General features: G+C 43.0%; 1 protein-coding gene across 1 annotated transcript in view; it reads right to left on the bottom strand.

Moving 5' to 3' along the window:
* PREX1 (phosphatidylinositol-3,4,5-trisphosphate dependent Rac exchange factor 1) overlaps positions 1–6,775 on the bottom strand; it is a 277,523-nt gene that overhangs the window by 122,592 nt on the left and 148,156 nt on the right. The window lies entirely within an intron of this gene.

Genomic DNA, 6,775 nt, shown 5'->3' with positions numbered 1-6,775 from the left:
TCATATAATGTATTGTATTAGTATTAATATAAATATTAAATTTAAATCTAAATTTAAATATATTATAAATATAAATGTGCACGCAATATGAATTGTAACATATCATCATAATTTGTTATTATATGTAGTGCTCTACAAAAAAGTTTAGAAATGCTAATTAATGCTAACCTTAACAGAGACATGTTCACTTCACTGACTGGCGCCCTCACTTACTCTGTCACTAGCAGACAGTAACTCTCGCTCACGTGATCTATGGCTTCAGTGGCTGCTGCATTGTCTCTGTATCGTGGTAAGCATTGGGACATTCTAAAACCGTGTATTAGATGAATAATATGCTTTTTTTTCTTTTAGGATGATTTCCTGGGAAACAGCAACCAATGCAATACTTTCTAGTGATTGTGGACAATGCTGTTTTTTGCAGTTTCTGCGAAAACTGCAAATTAAATAGACCCCCTAACTATGAGAGAGACAATCAGTTAGCTGGCTCAGGTCAAGTATTTGGCCAAGCAACAGAAAAGCTATCAGTCTGTAATTCTAATACAGCAATGAGTCAACAGTATGTGATTGCTTCTAGGGATTCGATCAAGTACAAAAAAATACTGCAGAAAAGGAAAAGAAGGGAAAGGGAACACAATAAAATGGAGAGAATCACACAGCACAAAGAATAAAGTCATACATGCAACATGCTACATACTCCTGCACCCTATGCCACACCCAAGAACACACCTACTGGAATCAGATCTAACTGTTAACATACAAGGGACAACTGGTAGCACCAGTTTTCTGCTTTATTTAAAACACCAGAATGACAGTGACAGTAGAATTCTTCTTAATGAAAAGGATCCAACACGCTGAGCCCACTACAAGCAGCAATAACCTGGAGAATACCACGTAATGTTTTACAAAAAAAAAAAAAAAAGCAATAAAAGCTGTTTCTAGCATGAATGAATTGGATGGGAAGCAAGTTATTCCATTCATGACTGATGGGTCAGACAGCCATGCTGTGAGATTTCAATATAATATCTAGTAGAATGAAAGGAGGTCAGAAAGAAGTACCAGGAGCTATATGTGCATTAGTCTCTAGTCCGGTAAAGTGATTCAGAATCTAAAGTGATGAAAAGATGCTTGGAAAAACTATAGTTTATCCTGTGCCTCTCTGACCATCTCACCATCAGGGTTTCTTTTGAAAACAGTAATTTACTTCCTACTTAAAGTTCTCTAAGTGTAGCACTGACACTTTTAAATTCTCACTTAGGATCTTGGCATAAATGTATTCCATCTGTATCCCCGTATCTGCTGTGAAGAAGATCAGTTCTGAGTACCCTCAGCTGAAGATTAGGTACCTGTAGAATTTACTTGGGTTTATTTAACATCACTATGGCAGTTCCAAGTGGGAACGGTAGCTGATTGAAACAATAAAGTAACAGATTTGGGGATATATATCTGCATCTACAATGAATTCTCACCCCTGGCCGCATCCACATGAGCATGGACGTTTGGTTTCCCAGGGACAACTAAGCAGCAAGACACCTTCTACCACAGCTAGTTGTCTCTGGTGTCATGTGGCAGGTTACCCCAGGTGGGGTAGGGGAGGCTGGGGCCATCACTGTGATAGCCTGAGAAGCCTTTCCTGGGGTCCTGGGGCTGCACAGCGGCAATCCTGCTGCTCAGAGCCTGGCCTGCAGCTGGAGCATGGCTCCAGTGGGCCAGGCTCCGATTCTGAGTGACGTGCACTATCCCCACGTTTTGTTTTGTTTTGTCTTTTTTGTGGGTTTTTTTGATTCCTGGATATCCAGGCATCAAAAAAACCCAACAACCCTCCTGCTCCCTTGCAGTATGGAAAACAGCTGAATGTGTGCTATGTGGCGCCACAGACATGTCTGCAGTGCTACGTACCACACGGCCACGCTTATCTGGACACAGCCCCTAGGTCCACATGGAAGACAAACTGTTTACACTGATTCAGTAGCATAACTTAGCATTCAGGTCAGTAGCTCAAAAGCTGGAGGTACATGCTCAGGAACGAAATAAAAAGCTGCTATGATTTTTGTCCCCTAATGGACCACTGATATGATTGAACACTCATTTTTGCTTTTATTTCTGAGCAACAAGCTAAGAGTAAATAGATTTCTGTCCAAACATAATAATCATGGCATAAAGCAACAGCCGCAAAGAGACTAGGGCATCATGCTAGAAAGCAGATGCTCAGGATCTGTGCTCCTCGGCTACACATCTGGATTTACAGCTGCAAGGCTCACGTCAGTATTTGACTTTAATGCTGAGAAACTAGATAGAAACAGAGGCACCTGCCCAACAGATGCAAGAAAAGTCAGGGCCGAGTGCACAGTACAGCAGGATGGTGGCAACCGGGGTTGTTCCTGCCTGCAGAGCGGCAGATGCAGACGTGTGAGTTGCTCGCATATTTGCGCCCCTCAATTCTCCTCGGCTCCCTGGATGCGCACAAGCTTGAAAACCACCTTCCTAAAAATAGCAGCCATTAACACGACAGCATCCATTCAAGTGCGGGAGAGGAACTTGCATTAATGCAACACGACCGAATGACATTGCTCAGGTTTCTGACTACAGCTCTGTGCTTGACGTTTTGGGAGGTTATATTTAGATCATGACAAAATCCCCTTGCTATACTCAACTCGCTACAATAATTATACATACAAACCAGAGTGCTTTCATCAAGTCATTTCCAGCTGTCCTTCATGTATAAAATCCACAAATATGAGAGCTATGCTTTAATTTATTCAAGTGTCTGAAGGGTTTAATTTCCTCTCTGGGTGACATGGAGCATTTCTTCCCCTCCATGAGGAAATTGGCAGTTACATAATTACAGATGTCAGCGCTGGGATTCTGAGCCCATGGTTACTACAACCTTAAAGGACAATTATGGTCAGGCAAGTAACTATGTAAAAATGGCACCTTCTTACTCAGCACATCTGCTGAATCCAGAATCAGACCTGATGACTTTGGTGCTAAAAATAAGTTATAACAGCTCTCAATTTGAAGCCTCCAAAAACTTTGTTTTCCCACTTGTTCTCTCTGCTCTGCATGAAGTCCTAGGAAGAGTTGGGCAATTTGGGATCAAGCAAGACTGTTCATGAACGGGTGCCATATTTGGCAAACTGTTTTGACTGAAAACAAGTAAATAAATAACATTACATATTCTGTTTTGACATTTTAAAATGAAACATTTCAAGTTTTCCTTACAAAATCTTTCTGGAATAAATGGCTTAAGCTAAAAGGCTTGTTTGTTTGTTTGTTTCAAATGAAATATTTCACTTTGGGACTGAATAAAATATTTCAGTTGACCCTAAGCAAACCAAAAAAAAAAAAAAGAAGAAAAAAAATCAATCATTCACACAGTTCGAGTCCTGGAAATGGGAAGGGAAAGATGTTCCCCTCTAAAGAGCTTCTAGACTCTACAATCCCAATTCATCAAAGCATTTATTCACATGCTTAACTCTAAGTATGGGCTTAAGTCCATCTCTATTCAGGAACTCAAGTATACTCTCAAAGTGGTTCAAGACTTCAGGGGATCTTAAGCCCATGCTTCAGTGCTTTGAAGGCTTAGGTCCTAGAAGAGGGAATATATATTCTATTTAAAAAGCTTATGGAGCTGAAACGGAGCACATGTCTATCTCTCAGAGAAATGTATACAGCTCGACTTCAGCAGCTCAGAACCTTTACTATACTCCTGTGAGACAGCAAACTGCTGGTACCCTCATTGTACAGAGCCAGAACTGAGACACAGAAATGAAGGAGTGTAAGGCTGCTCTGCACAGTACTAAAAAGGCTCGACTGTTTCTAGTTCCAGAACTAGCACTTGCAGAGCTAACAGAGGGGATCTCTGAGCAGCACTGCCTTGTGCTGTGTGGACACACCCAGAGAGACCAAGTGACTTGTACAAGATCGACCAGGATGCCTATGACAGAGCAGGAACTGAACCTCGGTCTCCCATGGCCCAGGCCTGCACAGCAACTGTTGGGCCAACTTTCTTAGGAGTGAGAAAGGGAGAAAGGGTTCTGGCTGCAAAGGAAGTTGCAGGATTCCAGCGTAACTGAGAGATGCTAAGAGATCGCTGCAGCAGAACTGTCTGATCGTATCCCCACAGTAGGGTCAAATCCCAGATGCATCTAATTCAAATACATAGCAGCCCACAAAGCTGATGGGACTAAGTAAACCACCAAGGTTGGCTGGGCAGTGGTCTCTGTCTCTGAGGCATCCTCTCTCTGACACTCCTCCTTTAAACCAGCCATTTAAGACCTTTCAGACCCATAACCGGGCTAACCAGGTAGCTCTTTGTCTGGCTGTTATTACCACTGACTCAAGGAAGAATGGAGGGAAATGCAAAATAATTGCTCACCTAGTGTTATACCTATAGTTTTGTAGGTGTTGCTTGGCCAGCTGGAACTGGTGTGAAAACAATAGACAATGCCACTGTCCCAAGTAAACATAATGGAGGATGCAAAGTCTTATTAAAGAACTTTGGTTTCTCATTTCTTTTCCTTTTCTTTTCCTTTATAAGATCATGAGTTTTATGGAGGCAGATGTTGTTCAGGCTCTGAGATTACATCAGCATCAGTAGGTAGTTCACTACGTTCCAGGAATCTGCACAGACTTCCTTTGCTGTTTCCACCCAACATGAATCAGCTCTGGCAATAACAGGGAAATGAAGTTCTGGCCAGTTCAATGATCATCTGCCCTGCATACAGTATGTCCATGGCTGGACAAAGGAGAATCTAAGATAAAGTGCGGTGGTTTGGGGGTTCTGTGTGCACTCAGCTTACAACACTTCAAACTTCATTTTGAGTGGGAGGTTGTTTTAACTTTATGACATTTTGCTTCCATGTTGAGCTAAAATTCACAGGAGACAAACAGGAACTATTATTTCACCTGGCACAGGCCTAATAATGGTCATCCATTCACGATGACTATCCAGTCCAGTGGAGAAAAAGATGGCTACTGCCCAAATAAAGCCTGTTTGTCAAGTCTGCAGTCACAGTTCACCTGAGAGGAGTCTTCAGTCTGATAAAGCTGATCAAGAAACCACCTGACAAAGGGAGCTGGAGGTTCCCCAGTCAGGAGTCCACCACTCATTTTAGAGGACAAGTGGAAGAGCAAAAAAGCACTGTCTGCAGAGCTCAGAAAAAGATGGTGATTCAGAGGACAAGCCACATGCAGGAGAGAGAGGATCCTGGAAAGACTCTGCCATAAACCCAAGAATTATTCAAGAGTGGTGAGGAAACGGAGGCAGGGAAACACACATAGGCATGTTTTCCATTATTCTAGGTCTGTACATCCCTTGTACTACACAGTGTAAAGACTGACTGCTTTTTTGAAACCCTCCCACCTGCCTGTTTGCTTCAACTATCACACGCCCTTGCAGAAGTGAACTAAGCCAGAGTGCCTAGCAGGTTGCAGTTCTGGTAAAGGGTGCATCCAAACCACTGGGGAGTTGAGGGCAGAAGGGGGAGGTGGAGAAGCGGAAAGTTAGCTCTAGTCCCAGGGGTCTCGGGCAGCAGGATGCAAGAGCCCACTGCTGAAGGAGAGTGCCACATAGAGAGCCTATGCCCAGGAAGTGTGCAAGAGCAGCCATGGAAAGAGCCGGTGCTGCAACCTTGTCAGAACAAAAGAAGGATAGGAACAGACAGGCGCAGAGAGGTGGGATCCAGACACAGCAGCAGCAGCAGGGGATGGGTAACACAAGAAACCTCAGGAAAAGCGTTTAGTACTTAGTAACGCCAAGGAAGTGTCAGAAAAATATAGTATCATTAGCCTGCAGGTGCTTGATTCCAGAGCTACCCGATCTATTTCCTGACCTTACAAGCAGTTTACTTTCTTTTTTTTTCAACAGCTAATTTCTGTTGGAGAACATCTGTGCTAACATCTGGCAGGTGACACGGAAGTGGCACTTGTAACTGGAATGATGACAACCCTGTGATTAAGCCAAGTGATCCTGATGGAAGATATAGTGTCACATTCAGGTTGCACAGGCTTTATCTTACTTCCTCACTACTAACTCCCCTTGGGACACTGCAAGCTGACTATAATCTAAAACAAAGGGGCAGCTACACTTTGGAGTCACAGAATCTTTAATAATATTCACGTGCACTATCTGGTGGGGAATGATTTTCTGTGGGTTTTTTCTTCAGCATTTCTTCCATTTTTTTGGTTGTGGTTTTTTTTTTTTGTTTTGGGTTTTTTGGGGGGGTGGGGGTGAAGGAGGTTAAGACAAGGAATGTAAAAGGCAAACCCAGACAAATACATCTGTTCACAAAGCAAATTGGCTAACATGGACTCTGCAAAACATTCAACAGGTGTGTCCTCAGACTTCATCTTTCCAGGATAAGTCTTGGCTTTTCCTTTTCCTGCCTTCAGTGTGGATCAAGGGATCCATCCTGCAGTCTCCTGATGGCAAAATGCTGCATACTTTTGAATGAAACTATGGAACAACTCCACAGGGAACATCTGGGACCACCAGCAGCTGAATTAGATACATCTGGGATTTTTCCTTAGCATAGCTTTCCCACACATGTGACCGATACACCAGAACGGTTCCAGTTAGGAAACTGGTAACCTTCTTTGAACACTGGCAGCTGTATCAAGGATATCAAGAAGCAGGTGTCAGATATGTGTTAGTGAATTGTGCATTGTGGCAGGGCATGAGTCTTCCTTCAAATGTACCTATTTGCTCCTGCAGGACCTCACATCTCTTTTCCTTCACTAGTCTTCTGTTGACTCCTTTTTATCTATTTGCTACAGC

The sequence above is a fragment of the Crocodylus porosus genome, unplaced genomic scaffold (genome assembly GCF_001723895.1).
Source record: "Crocodylus porosus isolate Cpor-Errol unplaced genomic scaffold, CroPor_comp1, whole genome shotgun sequence".
Lineage (NCBI taxonomy): Eukaryota > Metazoa > Chordata > Crocodylia > Crocodylidae > Crocodylus > Crocodylus porosus.
The sequence above is the reverse complement of the archived record's forward strand: the minus strand, read 5'-3'. Positions and strand labels throughout refer to the sequence as shown.